General features: G+C 40.8%; 1 long non-coding RNA gene across 1 annotated transcript; it reads right to left on the minus strand.

Annotated features, from left to right (window-relative positions):
• Positions 1–10,369: 10,369 nt before the first annotated feature.
• Positions 10,370–19,654, minus strand: LOC309348901. The gene is made up of 3 exons (XR_014159583.1): positions 19,487–19,654; positions 12,728–12,793; positions 10,370–10,425 (listed from the first exon to the last, which is right to left on the minus strand). It is a non-coding gene; the product is annotated as an uncharacterized lncRNA (long non-coding RNA).
• Between the last annotated feature and the right edge of the window lie 589 nt (positions 19,655–20,243).

Below are 20,243 nucleotides of genomic sequence, written 5' to 3' on the forward strand. Positions count from 1 at the left end.
GGTATAAAATCAACCCTGTGTGAAACCGAAGGTAGCAAAAGCTGAACCAGACTCCTAGTTGTTATCTGAAAAATAAAAATAAACATATATGCTGAAAGTGATGCATACAAGTGAAATGCAAGAACAGGATGATCCCAATTAATATATTTGCTATTTCAGCTGTAAACTCCAACCACATAGGGTCTTTTTAATGAGCATATTAGCATTTCACTTTGTTACTGAAATTGCCATCGTTTTGAGATTGTGAGATTTATTGCCTTATAACAGGAGCAGGTTATGTCTACCCATGATCTTGGGAGAGGGACCTCGACTAATTTATTCCTATTAAGGGCACCTTCTCGATATTCTTCTCCTTTCGTGGAAATTAATACAATGAGATCTGTTGTTACAGAAAGACCTCTGAGAGCTAGCCCAACATTTCCTTTCAATAATGATTCGCATGATTGAGACTTAATGAGTTTCACAAAAGCTCTTTGCTTTGCACCAAACAGGCAGCAACTATACTCTTGCGCGTTTGACTCAGTGTGAATCAGCTCATTAGGAAACGCTTCAGGCGCACCATTTGAAATGCAGCAATGTAGGCAGAGAGGACAAACAGAACGGTGCATGCAACCTAGAAAATGAAAAACAGGCAACAGTAGACCTTTTTTAAAAAGTTCAGTTAAACAACATAGAATTCGGCTCTTCTGATACTGTAAGAAATGTGAATGCCAAGTGTCACAGACATTAAAAATCCAAAACTAATGGTCCCAATCCATTGGTTGCGCACGATAAGGCATCCCCCCAGCACCCAAACGAGTGGCCTTAGACAGGAAACAAGAGTCTGCAGTCTGAACTCTATTGCAAATTTACCTCTGTAGAACTCTTCCCTGTGTAACAATGTGTAATAGAAAAAGAAATATGAAATTAGGTTAAAAGTGTGTGAAAGAAAGTAATAGAAGTAGAAAGAAATTGCAATTGAGTAGATTGGAAGTCTAACACAAAGGGTGAGGGGTGGTGGATGGTGATGGGAATTATCTGTGGGATTGAGTGTAGGTATGCTGTAGGTATGTAGGTATGTTGTATGAAATGTATGTTTGTATGTGTATGTAGGTATGTTGTATGAAATGTATGTTTGTATGTGTATTAATGTTGAATTATTTTAACAATAAAAATTTAATTAAAAAAAAAAAAGAACTCTTCCCCGCGGGAGGTGCATAAATCTCAATATGCCATGAATGGGGAACCTATTTCATGGGAAAATTAAAATGCAAAAATTATGGGCCCACATGAGATGGAGGTGGAGTGGGAGAGAAGAAAGGAGAAGGCTAAAAACAGGTTGCTGTGGTGGTGGTGTTTGTTTGTTTTTTAAAACTGAAGGTAAACCATGGAACACTCTGCCACACGTGGAACATTATTAGATTAGTTCATCCCAACATGGGAGAGAGGAGGGGCAAGGGGAGGAGCTGGTTCTGCAAAGGATTATGAAGGTTACTTCACAATCTGATTTCTTCCCTCTCCAGGAACTCTCATACAGGACTTGGAAAAGAGAAGAATTCCCGACAAAAACAGAAGGATAGATGAGGATAAGTACAAGCAAACAATTAACGATGACATAATACTTTCAATATAAAATGGCTTTCTCCCCTCTTTCAGAAACCTGCATTGTCAAGGCCTAACCGAAGTCCACAAATGAGAGGCAGAGTGGTAGCTACACATGTAGATGTGACTCAAAACAGAGTATTTTATTTGAATCCCCACTCAATCACAAAATACTAGGAGACCTTGAGACCATGTCTATCTCTTCACCCAGGGATGGGGAACATCTGGCCTTCTAGATGTTGCTGGACGACAACTTCACCACCCCTGACCAGTGATATGGGCCCCTCCAGACTGGTGTTTATTGTGGGTGTATTCTACAACGTGTTATTGACACAATTAGAATGCATTACGGGTGGACTGAGTCTGCTTTAGCCTGTTCCGCAATGCTACCCCAGTGTTGCCACATAATTGCCTTTGGGAGGGGCTACAGCACAACAAAAGTGGAGCAAAAATAAACAAGAACATTTGTGGTACAGAGAGTTACCAGATTTCAGCAGGAAGGTGTGGGATATGCACTGACTGAAAATGAGGCAGTGTGATTGCTTTAAATCTTTTTGCTGCAACAAGCAGAATCAAATGCAAGATGGCCATGATAGCACCATAAGCACACATCATCATGAATGCACCATAAAAACGATGTCCAGAGGGGCTGGGCCTCATGAGAATTGGAGCCCAACAATATCTGGAGGGCCACAGGCTCCATATCCCTGTCTTAGCCTAACATATCCCATAAAGTTGTTGTGTGGATAAAATGTGGACCTCCTCTGCACACTTCCCTGTGTTTCTCCAAGGAAGAACAGAATATGGACAGGAATAATAAATCAAATCCAGCAAACAGTTTGACACCCTTAAGCCACTTACTCTGCAGTTGTCACATCACCCATGAAAAATAATCCGAAGTATGTCCATTGTTGCAGAAATGAGTTCTTCACTTTCACAACCGTCTTTCTGAAGTTGGCCATTTCTTCAAAGTGACTCTTTCTTTTATCGATGATCATAGTGTCTTCTTCCAGGTTCATATGAGAGTCTAGGGCATCAATGGGAATCTGACCTCTCTCAGCACAAATGCATCTGAATTTATTAATGCAGGGTTGTCAAAAGTCAATACCTTCAAGAAACAGATTCCAAGAGTTTTGACACTGAAGCTGAAAAAACTAGTAACTGGCTGCAAAGATACAACAATACATTCTTGGGATTTCCCTCTATCTCCCAAACTGTGGCTGTGGAAAACTGATCAGATTTGTCATTGTCCACCAGATTCATGCAGCTCTTGTTAATAGTTTCAGTGATCTAAAAATATTTTTGCGGCAGCTGTTATATCTTACATTTTTTTGTCAGAAAAGAGAAAAGAATCTAGTGTGTAAGTAGCATAGTCAAATGAAAAACATATGCCCATAGTTAATAGTATACAAAAAGAGCACTATGTATATCACTGAAAAAACGAATAACATAAGCTTTCACTATTGGCTTAAATTAATACTTTGCAACCATTTCCCCTTAAAAGGTGTGAACTCTGAGGGAGGGGGAATACTGCTGGGAAAGATGCCCTCTCTAATCTTAAAACGTGCGAGAATCTAAACAGTTTATTTATATGCAGCATCTTGTATTGATTACATTACGCTACATACTGTGTGAATCAGTAGCATTCAGATATTATTCCAAGGATTCTGGAGCGTGTAGTGAGCGAACCACCCAAAGATTTGGCTCTCACACTGAGTGTATCTCATACTTATATAATTCCTTACATATCTTGGAAGCCCCACTGAAATATTCTTCAAAGTGGGTCACAGGGGTTCTGAAAATGATATGCCAAGTTGCCAGAACTGGCTGTTGGAGACAATGACCACATTCACACCATACATTCAAAGCACTTTAAACAATCGTGGTTTCCCCTAAGGAATTCTGGGAGCTGTAGTTTGCTAAGTGTGCTGAAAATTGTTTGGAGACCCCTACATTCCCCTCAGAGTTACAGTTTACAGAGCGATTTAACGATCAGTTCCACAACACAAGGAACTGTAGCTCTGTGTGGTGCATGTGTTCTTTCCTCGTAGTGACTTCTCATGCATTTATGTTTCATTTATTTGATATTTGATCTAACTTGTCATTACAGATGTGGGATGCATTGGGCATGATCCATGAGAGAGATAAATAGGATAACCTACTTCCCAGGGTATCAGGGACTGGCTGGATGACGAAGAGTGTCGGGAGACGCCAGTCCAAGACCTCCCCAGGGATGACACAGAGGAAGAAGACTTAGCCCCAGGACAGTGGTGGTGGAACACTGAGGATAGATCTGAGGAGGGGACCAGCTGGGAGGTGGAAGAAGCAGGAGGCTTGAGTGAACATGGGGAGGTAGAAGAAGGAAGCTGTTCAAGCACTCAGCTAAGGGCCAAGGGTCTCAGTTTGGGCGCAGACTCTGACAGAGAAGAGCCAGACGATGCCTTACTTTCACAGCAGCTGCCAGCCCTTCTACAGTGAGCTCTCCTCTTCCACCGACACCCAAATGATGAGGAGCCTTGCACACTGCTGAGCAGTGAATGGGGTCCCTCCTCCTCACCATAGTTTACATCTGCTTGGGAGGAGTCCAGAGGCAGAGGGCTAGAGAGGGAAGCAGGGGCCAGACGCCAGTCCCAGCAACATCTTCCAACTAGGGCCAGCTAGCCCAATTTCAGCAGATGCGTGTAGTTACTCTCACAAACTCCATACTATGCTTTGAACGGCATTTACAATATAAGGTTTTAGAACTGGCAGGGACCTTGAGTGTCATGGAGTCAACCCGCCCTCCCTGCTGAGTGATGATCCACAATGCAGCGTGCAACTACAGTATTCATGACAGATGATGTGCAGCTTCTGCTCAAGTATCACCAGCTCACTGTAATGTATGCATCACCTATTAAATATCTGGCACGTGTGACCTTTCAGAGAAATGGCAATGATGCAGGAGGAGTTCAGCTCCAAGACAGCTGTCTCAGAGTAGTGGCCTGGCTAAAGAAGTGAATTATTACTCCGTGCAGTTCCCAAGCCTCTTCAGAAATACCCTTAACTCAGCTTTTCACGAGTTTCTAAATAAGCAGCAGAAGACAACACACTCGCTGCCTCCCACGACAGCCTGTTCCACTGTCAACAACACTCCTACTGTTAGGAAGTGTCCTGTAATGTTATCCAAAATCTGCTTCCTTGTAATTTCCACTCATTAGTTCTAGTCCTGCCCTCTGAACAGGATCAGATTAAGACATGCTGAGGCCCTAAACTATGTCAAAGCTTATGAGGTCCCATAGGATTGCACCCCCACCTCGCCCCCTCCTTGCCAAAAGTGTATTGTTCCAACAGAACAGGCAATGAAAATAGAAAAAAACTGAAGTGTTATATTTACATGTGTACTGGTACATAGGCAACAGGAAACTATTAAAATGTATACCTTGCAATAAGCTTATTTGCACATGAAACATTTAAATAAAAATATACTGACTTCTTACTTAGCATATATGAAAGTTATGTTATCAATTTTCCTGCACAGATTTATAAACACAATGCAATAAATAATTGTGCAACCATTAAGTGCATTTTTGCCATATCATAATAATGTCTGTTTTCGAATAAGCTTCACCCCATTTCCTTTATTTGCCAATTGTGTAAACACTGGAAACTTAATAAGCTCTTTTACGTGGAGACTCCTCAAAATCTGAGCCCCTAAACTTACCTTGTGCGTAAATCTGGCACTGCCTCCAAAGCAAAAGAGAACAAGTCTTCTCTATCTTCTGCATTACAGCTCTTCAGATATTTGAAGGCAGCTGCCATGTCTCCTGTTAACCTTCTCTTTTCCAAGTTAAATATACACCCATACCTTTCAACTGTTCCTTCTAGGACTTGGTTTCCACCCTCACCACCCCAGTTACCTTTCTCTGGATAACTTTCCAGTTTGCCAATATTCCTCTTAAACTCACTTTAAGAATGTTCTTGTTTCACCACAAACACTACAGCCATTGTAGGCCACAGCACAGCTAACCAGTGGTTACCGACAAAGGGGAGAGAGAAAAGGAAGTAGAGGAGGAGGAGGAGGAGTAATATTTTTTGTACCCTGTCTATCTGACTGGGCTGCCACTCTGGACATCTTCCAACATAATATACAGAAACACAACAACAACAACCACACAACACAACACATTAAAAGTGTCCTGATCAACAGTGTGCATTCAGTAAGAAATACATGACACCCAGCATGGGAACGAAATGGTCACAATTTTATTGATTACAGATGTAAGCCAGATTTGGCATAGGCATTCGGTATGTATCCTGAATCAGTCAACCCAATTGCTGGCTAATATTTCCATCAGGGTCAATTCTGGCGAAAGGGCACACTCGCCCCCATTGACACAGAACTAATGGGGAAATCCCACCAGGACATTTTTCAGGGGTGTTCTATGGCCCATCATGCCCCTCTAGGCTTTCAGACAGAACTCTATCTTGGGCCCCTTTACCAGGGTACCCTGAGTTTTATCCACCCCCAGCTTTAGACTATGGATTCAACCCAATGCTTTTTTTCCATCAAAGTTGTGACAATTTCTATGAGGAAGGCAAACAACTTGAAACAGCCCTTACGCTGAATTATATGAGGTTGGTGACACTGTAAGGCCTGTGCCACATGATGATGAATTCGTTTTCTTTCCTGTCCTTCACCATAAGGTCTGAGAGCAGGTTACAAGCATTTTAAAGTCTATATTAAACTGCTTTTAATAAAACAAATAACAGTCATGGGAATAGGATGGGGCCTGCAAACATATATCTTAGGTGTCAAAGGCAGGTTTTCTCTACCCTTGATTATACAGCTGATTATCTAAAATCTAAAACTAACAGCAGAGCTTGTGTGGATGTAATGAGCAAACAACAGAGAGCGCTAAAGAGCAATTGAAGAGGCATTTATCCAAGAAGATGATTAGTAAGTTCCAGTTCCATTGGAAAGAATTGTGTTCGAGGAGATGTGAGGAGTTACTAAAGTGCCCTCTGTGGTGCTATTTCTGAAAGGAGATGTTTGCGCATATAAGTCATTACTTGATGTGACAGTCATCAAGTGATGAGCATGCATTTATCAACCAAACCCAACTCCAACTGAAAACTATCCTGCACTACTATCTGTCCTGATAAATGTTGTCACCTTGGACTGTGGCTATGTGTCTCTTGTCATCTTTCTTCCTGTTGATTTTTCCTACCCATTCGTCATCAAAGTCAATCCCCCCAACTCCTCTCTGTCTCCCGCTCTCTCTATAATTGACAATTCATAACCTGTTACAGTTCTGTTTTTACCCACCTGCTATTTTCCCATTCCTTAGTCTACTGTAAACTTCCTGAATATTGCTTTAGAAAATTATTTTACCATCTGCTCTGCACTGCCTGGTATTTGATATCCTGTTAGGGTTTCCTGAACCATCTTTTGCAGCCCAGTCCTATTTGCATGCACCAAATTGAGCCAAAAGACAATTAGACAGCAGACGGTGTGTGAGTCCCAGTGCCTTCCCACTGAGTTGGGAATGCCACTATGAAGTCTTCCAGGTAACAAATGGGCCCGTGTGTGGTCCCTCTCCGTTTTCAGCAGATGCAACTCTCCCATCTCGCAAATTAGCAATTAAAACAAAAGATTTCTTTGGGGGTTCAGTCAAATATGGTTACGTTCTGGAGGCTGCATCCTTCCAAGATCAAAAGATTCTTTGACAATGTGATAATACTTCTCTCTGCTTCACTGCTGAGAAGGGCCTGTTTTTCTTTCCCCCACCCTCTTCTTCTCCTCCTACTTTAAGTTGGGCCAAAATATGCGCTTCCTTCATGGCATCCTTCACTGTTCCCCCGATTTCTTTAATTGTCAAGATGCTGTTCTTTTCACAACATGCATATACTTTGTCTACATAATTCTTAATTTTAACTGTTACGGTATAGGTGTTGAGGCAGTAACACCCCAAATCTAGACCAATCTGAAGGGTCCTTGCCTTCCCATGGAGACTGGCATCAGGCAGCTATGGCTAATGTCATGATCCCAAGTCGTTCCCCATGTTCCCTCCAAGCTGTTCCTCATTGGCCAAGCATGTTCTCCGACTGAGCTCTTATTGGTTTGTTTATCTTTTGGGGGGAAGGGGGAGCTAAGCATTTCAGGTTCTGCATTCTACTTATCTCAGCATATCTGAAATGGGAGTGAGATTTATTCTCTGTCATGTAGCAAGAGTGGGATGACCTGCCCTGTGCACCGTCTGGAAAGAGACACAAAAGGGGATCAGAGATCATGAAAGACAAGATGAGTTATTCAAATAACACCAACAACACAAACCTATGCATGTCAACTCAGAAGTAGGGGTGGAGGAGAAATTTGAGTCAGTATGCGTTTAAAGCTGAAACTGTCCAATTCATGCTTTCCTTTGAAAGCTATCCTTTGAAATTCACACATCTCTGAATTTTGCAATGTGGTTTTCCAATCAAACACTGTTTAAAAACATGCATATATTATAGGGATGTGTACGTAAAAATAAAGACATTGCTGAAAACAGCACACAAAATGCATTCTATATGGGGAAATTGATTGAAAAATATCTGCACATCAGTTAAAACCCCATATAAAATGTGTTTATTAGAAGAAATTCACACAATAAAATGCTGGTGAATTTTCATGTGTATTTTTTTTTTAATGTAAATTGCTGCAAAATGTGGAGAACTGGATTTATGGTGCCAAAAGGGAGAAACTGGGAAAACTGAAATAGACAATTCCTTCTATCCGTACTCTGAAGTAAGACCCATTGTAGTCAGTGGGACTTACTCCCAGGTCAGTGTGTAAAGGACTGGAGTCTTAATTACACACTGCCTTTTGTATTGGGAATGTGATGGTTTATCAAAATGCCAAGTGAAAAACCAGACATCAGTGTTCCCACTTTTGGTGAGGACTGAAGGTCAGGTACCATTGCATTGCCTCAGTTTCTCATTGGTCTAAAACAGTGCCGCACATCTGACAACAAGTATTGTTGGTGGGCAAAGCGGAAATTGGGGAAATGGCACTGGACAGCAGCCACCAGTAGTAGGTTTTCTGCACAACAAAGTATGAGCAAAATAGACTAAGTAGTATCAGAAGAAGATGACATGCCTGTCATCTACCACTCAGCTATGGCTCCAACCTAGAAAAGGCTAGTTACTGTTTATCACAGTGGCTAGAGAGCAATGGGTTATACTGTTTTGTTCCACACTCAATCCTGGTGAAAACAATAGGCTGCATTCTACTCCTGATCTGAGATCAGTTCATTTTACCCCACTTCAACAACAATTTACAATTTTGTTTAAAAGCCTGCATGAAAATATGTGCATATTTTTGTGCTAACTTCCAATATATGTTTCTTTGCATGTCTACTTGCAAGCAATTTCCCCTAATATAATGAATTTCTGTACTTTATGTTCACTAACATACAATATATTTCACCGACTTCCCCCAATATGTGCATTTTTGGTTGGATGACTGCATCAAAAAGTGCCGTTTTTGAAGGACAGCTGCATTTTGCTTCACATCTTGGTTTGGGAAATGCAGGATATATAGGTTCACCTTACAGTGCTAACTGAACAAATTTATCTTCTGTCCCTTTTCAGTGTGCAACCTGCCTCAGTACTCTAAACAAAGAGTTATTTAAACTGGATTCATATTTGTTTATTCGTCTTCTCAAAACCTATTTTGCAAAACTATTTTGGAGCTTGACAGTGCTTAATTCTGAGATAGTTAATATGGCAAAGTAACAACTCAATATAATTCTTTGTGTGGTTCCTGCATGTCAGCAGTGAATGAAGCATCATACTCTGATCAGTAACCTGAATGCAGGGGAAGTTATCTTGTGATTGTGATTGTGGGATATATCTAGCCTCATATTACCAACATGCTTAACTCTAATTAATGCACGATGAGTTAAAACAATAGAGTAAGCTGTCCTGCCAGACTTAGCTAGGTCACACACCCATACCTTGGGAGGAAGGGTTACCAAACTCTCCATTCTCTTTTTCTACCTAGTGAATTCTACCAGTAATGAGGTGTAAACTGGATGCTTTAAGCTTAGAATGCGTGGCTTAAGCAAGCCATCTTTGTGTTTCTCTACAAATAATTTAGAAGCTATTACCACTTTGAAACTCAGTTAAACTGCCTGTCTTTTCTTGCCACTGTATGGAAAAACATATGAATCTGACCTTTGAAAAGGTTGTAAGTAAACTATTTTTAGCTTACCAAACATGTGGTCTCTTTCTATGCTGAGGGGAGTGGGGAACTTTGGAAGCAACCTAGAAGCAGATATTTTAAAAGCCCTGTATTTCCACCCTCTACTTTGCTGCATGTTTTGTGATTTTAAAACATTGGTGTGGCTCGCCCACCTGAGGGCATTTGCTCCAAATTTAGATCTAGGCATGCAGGGAATTCTCCATTTATTTTACCTAACGTTTATTTCCTTTTAATCAAAATATAAAAATACTAAAACCAACAATGATCATGCTGAAGACTGCACAAAAACTGCAAAATATCTTAGAGATGCTTCAGGGAGTAGACATGGGAAAATATTCTTAAGCGGAGGAAATTACAAAATCTTGAATGTGCATTATCTTTTATAGTTTCTATCCAGTCAATTACAACTTAACTATGAAGTAGGTGAGGTGGATAGAACCTTTCCAAATACTACCCAGGGAGTTTCATGGCTGAGCAGGCTTTTGACCTTCATCTCCTTCACACTGCACAATATTCTATTCATAAGACACCCAAATAAGACACACACAAAAACGATTTGTCCTGCCTTTCATGTAATTACAAAGCAAACCAGTTTGGGTGCATCACCTCCTAAACAAGTCCTTTAAAAAAAAAATGTATGTTTGTATCATAATGAAGTCTTTGGAAAAAAAATCTAAATTTGTTTAACATATAGAGTCTGTAATACAGTGAGTAAAACTCTGGGAGCCAGTCCTGGAGGATCTCACAGTGGTAACAGAAATGAAAATATTTTAACAAGATACTCACATGCAGACATCACCAGTAACTGTTTCAAAGCAAACTTAAAGTCCACTAATCCTTCCATTAGCATTTATCGGCAGCTGAATTTTTTTTCCAGCAGCCTTGCTTCTCCTGCAGCAAGAAGGAATTCCGAAACTGGGATCAGATCCTAGTGCTCAAATTCCATGACAATTTAATGCAGGACAAGTCTACATTTTCCATTTCTTAGTTTTGAAATATATAGGGTTCCTGCCCCCCTCGGAGCATGCTTTATTATGCCATTATGTCCCTAGCCTACAAAGCTATCTTAAGTGTCTTTGAACTGACGTTCACATCTTCCTTCTCTGGGTGCTCTCAGATTATAATCATACAGTGGTACCTCGGGTTAAGTACTTAATTCGTTCCGGAGGTCTGTTCTTAACCTGAAACTGTTCTTAACCTGAAGCAACGCTTTAGCTAATGGGGCCTCCTGCTGCCACTGCGCTGCCGGAACATGATTTTTGTTCTTATCCTGAAGCAACCCGAGGTACCACTGTACCTAGGTCCCAGCCACACTATGCATTTAAAACACACAGCTTCACCAAAGTGTCCTGGGAACTGCAGTTTGTTAAAGGGTGCTTTGAATCGGATCTCTGTGAGGAGTAAACTACAGTTCCCAAGCTTCTTTGAGGAAAGTGTGCTTAAATACTTTGGTGTGGCTGTGAATTCAGAGTCGACCCATTGAAACGAATGGAGAAGTAACTGAAATCCACGGATTTCAATGGATCGAAGCATGACTAATGTTGGGCTATCACTCACTATTCTTAGGACACATTAGATATGCAGGTGGCACTGTGGGTTAAACCACAGAGCCTAGGACTTGCCGATCAGAAGGTCGGCGGTTCGAATCCCCGCGACAGGGTGAGCTGCCATTGCTCGATCCCTGCTCCTGCCAACCTAGCAGTTCGAAAGCACGTCAAAGTGCAAGTAGATAAATAGGTACCGCTCCGGTGGGAAGGTAAACGGCATTTCTGTGTGCTGCTCTGGTTCGCCAGAAGCGGCTTAGTCATACTGGCCACATGACCCGGAAGCTGTACGCCGGCTCCCTCGGGCAATAAAGCGAGATGAGCGCCGCAACCCCAGAGTAGGCCATGACTGGATCTAATGGTCAGGGGTCCCTTTACCTTTTTATACCCTATATATATATGTGACACATGAGACCCACACAAATGCACAGTGAGAAACTGCTGTAGCCACCACAAAGCCCTCGGCAGAACGGCAGCGCCATTTATTCTCAGTCTACGTTTTCCACTCTCTTCCTTTAATCCCGAAATGTCTGTATTTCCTCTAACTCCCTTTCCTCAAACAACAACAAAAAAAAAACCCTGAATAATAAACCACACTGGAAAGCAGTGATGTTGCTAAGGCTTAGCATTTGGGGTGGCAGATGGGGTGATAAGCACAACGTTTGTGGGGGTGGAGGGTAATGGTCCCTATCACTCTGTACCCACTAAGTGTATTTTTAGCATTAAAATAATCATGCAGCAATTGGGTGGAAATGAGAGCCGTGTTTTATTATCTGGAAATTACACCCTTCGTGGAAATAACAATATTGAGAAACAGATCATATGCAAAATTAAGACTAGAGCTCAGTTATGATGGCGGCGTTATATTTTCAATGGGAGTAGCCCTCCTGCTATACAGAGTGCATCTGTTTGGCAAAGGTTGAAAGTTAAGTATGGGGTATTAGGTGTGGAGGCAGTGAAAATAATGCCTATGGGGATATGGCAGAGGAAGAGCAAAATGGGAGGTGGTTGTGCTTTTGGATCACTCTGTCATCATACTGTGTGTCCAAAGTCTCTCTATGTGAGCTCCATTTGCTTCATACAACAGCTGAACCCAGTTGATAAACCGGTATGAAACACAACTGGACGTTGCCCCTTCATAAATACAGCTTCTATACTCCTTAAAATTTTGAATCAAGTCAGATACCTAGAACATAAGAAAATTCCAGACAGAGCCCAGTACAAGTCACAGAGCAACAGAACACACAAGGTGAATCCTTTCTTTGCTAAATGATCAACTATTTGCTAAAATAGTTTGCTAAAATATATAAAGTAATTTGCTAAAATATCAACTATTCCTCCCCCCAACTCTTTTGCTCTGTGTACCTTTTGTACCTACCTGTGATTACATTGCCTCTTCATTATATCTGACCTATGATAGCTGAACATTCCTGCAGAGCTTGTTCTAAAATATTTTCAACAGAGAGAGAGAGAGAGAGAATAGGATTCAGCGTTTGGTATTATACTGCTGTCCATTGTGATTGCTTTGCCGTTCAGAACACAATAAATTTAAGTAATTAAACGTGGTAGACCTTTGAATCAAAAAGGCAAAGCATACACAAAGAATATTAATTAAAATAAAATAAAATAATAGCCAAGTCCCTCTAGACTCCTCAGTAACATATTCTCCTTGATCTGGGATTAGAGTCTCTTCAAATCATTCCTATGCAGAATTAGGCGTGCAAAATCTATTGATTTCAAAGGGTTAGGCACACTTAAACCGGCATTGGATTGGGCTGCTTTTTAAAGTTCTTTATTTGAGAGCTCTTTTCATAGGGTGCCAAGAAGCTAACATATTTTAATTGTTTGTACCTTACTCCTCTTTTAATTCAGCATAATATGGTGTGTGCTTCTGTAGGGAGGTCGGAAAGCTCTTCTCCCTTCTTAACATGATTATATTGTGCCTAACATTTCAAGAAGGAAATATTTCTTTGTGCCTTACACCACACATTATGCGCAGAGCACAATGTGCAAAACTGCTAATAATCACATATAATCATTACTTCTGAATCTTGATTCCCAATCTTTTTCTTTGATGTCGGTGACTATTGTCCACATTAAAACCGACACACCCTTATAGGTAAAAATAAAATCCTTGTTTTAATAAGGGATGGACAAAAATCTGGACGAAAGGGATGGACGAAAATGCAAGCACACACATACACACACAAATATAGAAGCAGATTTGTTTTGACAGCCTATTATGCCACAAAAATCATTATGAGCGTAAGCTACAGCTCAGCGCATCAGCTTAGAGACTGTAAATCCCCGGACCATAGTTAAATACATTTGCAGTAAGCCGTGAAAAGCTGAACAAAACCCAGTTGGTTCTTAGCAGCTCAACACAGCAATTTACTTTTGAAAGAAAAAAAGGGGGGGAGAAAACCACCCCTAAAACAACATTTTAAACTTTTTGCAAAACAGAAATTTTCTTTGCATATACTGTTAAGTGACCACACTTTTATTTTGCAATGAGAGACCAGATCTGGCACTACATATTTTGGCAGCTCCTCATACGAAACTGAACAAACAGTTTCTTAAGTGATGCTTGGAAGACAAATCTGGAAAAGATTCAGATCTATTTAAATGGATGCATACTTGCTGTCATTTTGGGAATTGTTAAATATGATATTTTATTTCGGTGATGATTCTGAGGGTGGAAAACGTAAAGAAATCAATGAAAAATGCATACAGTAGATCAAGAGATAGCCAAGGCTGTTATAGTTCATTTATTGTTTTATTTAAATAATACATAATTTTTCCATTTTAAATGCTCAAGGTGGCTTGTATATGCCATGAAACAAATAAGTAGGTTCCTGTGTTCCTCACTGAGTTCACCTGAGCAACTGTGCTATGTAGCAGTTAGTCACCAAGCCTGATGCAACTCCCTTGCGTACATACTAAGACTTTTCATCCAAAAGTCTCACCCATACAACTTCTCTTTAGATGACACCTTGACCCAAGGCTGGTTTCTGGACAGCTTCATTTGGACAAATACCATAGTAGAGTGTTTTCTAGAAGTGGCAATGAATGTCCACATCCATGTCAACATGGATGTTGTGAACAAATGCATGAGCACATTGGCTCCCATCATTGATGGGATCCGGCTTAAGGATAGCTCTGGATGTGCAATGCTGTTTCCATACATAAAAAGGATCACTGGATCCAGATGACAACGTTATAATGGAAATACCTTAGGAGACAGCCTGTGTGGCCCTCCCATCCTGCGTGGACTCCCATCAGTCCCAGCCACGTCAGGGATGATGGGCATTGCAGTCCCACAACATCTAGAGGGCTGAAAGTCCCCTGTCCCAGCCTTTAGCATGTTTAAACAGGGGGAAGTCCCACTGAATTCAGTACTATTAATTTGCTGCTAAGTGCACTTGAGATTGCAGCTGTAATGTTACGGCGGGTCCTTCAGCCTCATTTGTTCTGTTGCTGTCACTGATGGAGTTGCCCAGTGGTTGCCTACAGCAGCCTTCCTGAAACTGGTTGCCCTCCATATGTTTTTGACTACATCTAATTTGCTAACCAGCCTGGCCAATGGCCAGCAAAAATGGGAACTGTAGTCCCAAACATCTGGAAGGTGGCAGGTTGAGAAATGCTGGCCTGCAGCTCCCACGCTCACCGAAAGGTTGCATTCACTTTCAGAAATGCTTTCTTAGAAACTCTTGCTGGAGCATCATCCATCACAATATGCGGATGACAACCCCATCACCACTTTCTGCTGAGCAAGTACCTTCGAGTGACATAAAACACCATCAGGCCGAGGGATCATTCTACGTTCCTTTTGTTCTTCGTAGCCTTCATTTCGTACCAGCGTCATGTATAAAATGTCTCCGCAATGGCACCTTTCTTGACCATTCCGTCCACTTCAGGTGAGAAGCTTCTTCATCAGAAAGTGGGAACGAAGGAAAGATGGAAAATTTCCATTGTCTCCTAAAATGTGTTGTCTATTGGCAAAGCCAACACAAAAGAAAGACGAATTCGCTCTGTAATGCAGCAACAGCTTCTAATTCAGCATGAGGTCTTCCTAGACAAGGAGGTTTCATTGTGCTGGCATTTGGTCATGCTAGCCAAAGCAGCCAACTGGCTCTGGCTTCAGTATTTTGACACATCGTATGAAATTTATCTTTACAATAGATTCCGCATTTTCAGTGGTGTAAAAAAAAAAAAAAGCGGGGGGGGGGGAGGAAGGAGCCTTTGGCATTTCAAAAAAAGAAGTTGTTTTTTAAAAATAATAATAATAAAAATCTTGTTCTCCTGGCTGTAAAGAAAATCTTGGCATCATGGCTACAGTTTGTGTCCCAAAGGCCCAGCAACAAGCCGGCAAATTAAAGCATCTCCAAAATTGTGGGTTTTTTAATAATAAAAAAAACCCCTCAGTATTTTAAACCAGTGTTATGCATTCGGAGATGTGATTTTTCAGTATCTGGGACCTAGGAAGCTGCCTTGCATTTTGAGACCATTCATCCTCCCATCTCAGTATCATCTATCCTGACCAGCAAAAATCTTTTCTGGCCCTACCTAGAGACTAAACTTGAGATCTTTTGTATGCACGATAGATGCTCTCCCATCCATAAGCTATGGTTCTTTGTCCAAACGACCTCGCAAGACAAAAGCTTGGGATGAACAGCAGGTTGAAAGCTATGAAGGTTTGTGGCCACCACCACATCTTAATGGCAACAAATTTCATAGTTAAACTATGATGGCCAATGTGATACCTGCAGGTGCATATGAACCTAGAGAGACCTTCCCTGGTACCCACTGGCCCCTCTCCCTGCTCAAATTAGGGTTGAAGTGTGTGGTACCCATGACAGATTCTTGAGATTGCCAATGCGTTCACAGGCCCAAAAAGTTTGGCAGTCCCTGAACTACATATGCACTATTATAAAGATGTGTTCTTTCTTGTCTCTGTGTTGCTGCAGCTGTGCGCATGTTGTATTTACAATGGGTCTATTGTAAAGTAGTATACTCATGATGTTTGAGAACAGACCAGAAGAGAAGACAGGGCCACAATAATTTATAAACCTATATATTTTTAAAATGTCCCACAGTGCAGGTGAAAGCGGGAAGGGCAGATTGTGCTGCTAAGCATGTCTCAGAAGGCAGGACTTTATCTCCTTCCACAGAGCCTGTAAGACAGAGCTATTCCGCTTGGCCTTGAATTTGAATTAGCCTGATCCTCTATTTCCTTTCCCCTTTCCTCTTCTATAAAGAAACCCTTTCTGGGACCCCACATTTAAATTCATCCCTGGTCTCCTTGCTGGCCCTGGTAGAACCAACTTGGCCAGTTGATCATTTGATGTCTATTGACTGGGTTTTTTGTTTATTTGTTTGTGTCCCCCCCTCCCCAAATGACCTCCGAATTTTTGAATTTTATTGATATTGATGCTGTATTTTATGTTGTATTTTATGCTGTTTTTAAATTGCATTTTAATCAATGTTTTATATTTGCTGTTAGCTGCCTGAACCCAGTTTTTAAACCAGGAAGGGCGGGGTATAAATAAAAATTTATTATTTATTATAGAGCACCGTTCTGAACTGAAAGTCCCTGGGCACCCAGAGACAATTTCTAGGGAAGCCACTGTTCACCTTAATATTGGCAAGTCCACTGCAGTCTCTATTTAATAGGTTATTGTATTTTAGTGTTTTGTTGGAAGCCACCCAGAGTGGCTGGGGAAACCCAGACAGATGGGCGGGGTATAAATAAATTATTATTATTATTATTATTATTATTATTATTATTATTATTATTATTATCCCAAGTTACAGCTAACTTTCCAGCACTGATCTGGAGTAGACCTGTTCCCATAAATAGGGACCGTGTTGTTTCCTTTATGTGAGTCCCCACACTATGCTAGGGGAGGGAGTCAGAGAAAAGAATGCCTTGCTTTTCTCCCCTTTTCCCTGTTCACTGCTGGTGTCTTCTGCTCTTTCAAAGTATTGTTGTTTTATTTTTCTGATTCCACTCCTTGTATGGATGTTGGTGTATGTGTAAATCCTCTTGTGCTCAGGTCCTACCTGCCAGCTTTCCATAGGCTTCTGGTTGGAGAGAATTGAGTGAAGGCTTTTAATGGATAGTTAAGCAACCGTTTAAGGTTCGGCAGGGTGTTCTCTGGCATTTTAACTTTACAAAATCATAACATTGCAAACTGAACTAACCAAACCAAGGTCATTAAGATTTGCACACAAAAATGGAAAAATAATAATAATTGGCCAACATTCTCTGATTTGTAAATTGGAATGCAGATATCTGGATATGAATTCACATGGTGAGAATGAACTGTTTAGCTCAAAAATTATCATGCGCTTTAGACATGTTTTGATTGTGACAGGTGTAGAATCTCTCAGCTCTTTATCATCATCATCATTATTATCATTATTACCATTCTACAAAATGGATATGCCATTGATCGTAAGAATGAAGAAGCTCAAAGTGGCTTACAAATACTAAATGTCCTTATTATCTTTTTACCTTTTTAATTCATAAAAGTGTTTCTATACCACCGTATACAGACTATAAAATGTTATTTAAAAATAAAATAAATAAATAATATAGATAGGCAGGTGACTGACAAATCAAAAATTAAACAACTACATAGGTTTGCACCAAAAAGTCTTTAAGAGATGTCTGAAAGTAAATAATAGCAATAATAATAATAATAATAATAATAATAATAATAATATTGTATACCACCCTATACCTGCAGTTCTCAGGGCAGTTCCCAAGATAAAATCACAATATAAAAACACAAAATATATAATAAAAATAAAACAAGAACAACTAAATAAACGAAAGTGCCTGCCAAATCTCTGCTGGAAGAGTGGCATGGACCAATGCGTGACACTCAATGCTCGACTTCTTGAGGCCAGGCAGCCAGAATTCTGTAGCATAGGGGGCCTACTAATAGTGTTCCTCCAGGTCAAGCTGTCCTTCAGGCATCCTCTGCATGCTCTCCATCAAAAACCTGTTACACTGCAATCTTTTATATGTCTATTTAGAAGAAAACCTGAATGAATTCAATGGGATTGAATCTCAGGTAGGGAAAGATGCATCTAGCCATATCCATTTTGTTTCTCATTTTTCCAGTATTAACTTCCATCCTCTAGATTTCAACATCCGTTTGTGATTTTTTTTTTTTCATTTTTAAGTCCTTGTCAAAATTCACCAGCATTTCAGTGCTAATTTCTCCTAATATTCACACCTTTGCATGCAATTTTTCCAAATGCACCCTTTTTTGCAAAGATATTTCCCGGTCTGCATCTGTATTGGAAGTGTTTTTAGATGTCTTAATTGTTCTGTCTTCTGTGTTTTTGCTGCCCCTGGGCCCCTTCAGAAGGAAGGGCGGGATATAAATTTAAAAGATGGTGATGATGATACATGTCACTAATATGCATCTTATGCACACTTTGCCCCTGTATACACATTTTTATGCAGATTGCTGTACTTGTCTGGAGAACTGCGCAGTAAAATTCAGAGACATGCACATTTTGAAGGGAGGCTGTCTTTCATGTGTGTATTGTTTCAGAAGTGCAAATTAGGTGGGTTCGCCTTTAAATGCAAATTGAATTGACTTTCTCCTCCTTCCCTACTCCCAAGCAACTATGTACAGGAGGGGCAGCTAACAAACAGCCCATGGACCAGATCTGCTCCCTGCCCAAAGGTTTTTGCACACCCAACCCCAAGAATTTGACATTTTTTTTTATTTAAAAATAATTATTTTACTGAGTGGGGGGAGGCTGTTCTTCTGAGGTGTCCCAGGCCACAGTGAGACTCCACAGCTAATTCTCTGCTAGCCCAAGTAGGACTAATTCAGCCAGTTAGCCCTGGCGACTATCTAATGCTTATTAGATGGATTTCCCCCAAACTGATTTCTCAACTTTGAATTTAATTGTTATTCATGTTTTTATACTGTATTTTATGCTGCTTCTACAATTAAATGTTTTAAATTTGTTGTTAGCCGCCCTGAGCCCGGTTTTCTGAACCGGGAAGGGCAGGGCATAAATAAAAAATTATTATTATTATTATTACTGCTATCATTCTGTGAAGGTCCCACAAGCCTACCAAAAATTGGTCCGTCCCCCCTTGACTCACCTTGCCACAGCATCTCTTCTCTCCCTGGTGCAGCAACACTGCAAGAAGATCTTGGGGCTCAGGAGAAAGGAAGGAGAGCCCCACGGAGGATTGCAGCCTTGGACGCCAAACAAAATCCTGCTGCACGCTAGTTTTCAAATGCAGTCGAACCTTAACTTTCAAGCCTGTACAAAAGTAACATGAGATGCTGCTGATCAAATACCAGATATCTTTCTTCATGCAAGCTCTCTCAACATTGCAGAGACAGGCACTCTCCCCCCACCAAGCCTCCCCCCATTGGTTTTTGATTTTAGGATGTTAAAAGATTTCCCTTTTTAGGCAATTCAGTGGAAACAGCAACAAGGCAGTACAAAAAAGAAGCAGGCTGTCTTCAAAAGGCGGGTGTCTATCGGTTATTGAAACTTGGATACTGAGCACACAAAATGGGCAACATGTTGAATATGCAGAGATTATCTGGGGAACATTTCTCATCCGAATTTGCATAGGAGAATTCTGAGGAGAATCTTCCAGAAGCAAATTCTGCTTTCATGCACAAGGCAAGTTCTGGTTTATTTAGGCAAACTGGGGTCGGGGGAACCCAGCCCTTATTGTTTCAAAAACAAACACAGGAGTACTTTTAAAAGGGGACAGATCCACACCCTATATTTAAAGCACATCCAATGCACATTTAAAGCACATAGCTTCACCTAAAGGATCCTGGGAACTGTATTTTCCCCTTGCAGTGCTACAATTTCCAGTGTCCTGAACAAAGCACAGT

The sequence above is a fragment of the Podarcis erhardii genome, assembly GCF_964252035.2.
Source record: "Podarcis erhardii genome assembly, chromosome: 1".
Lineage (NCBI taxonomy): Eukaryota > Metazoa > Chordata > Lepidosauria > Squamata > Lacertidae > Podarcis > Podarcis erhardii.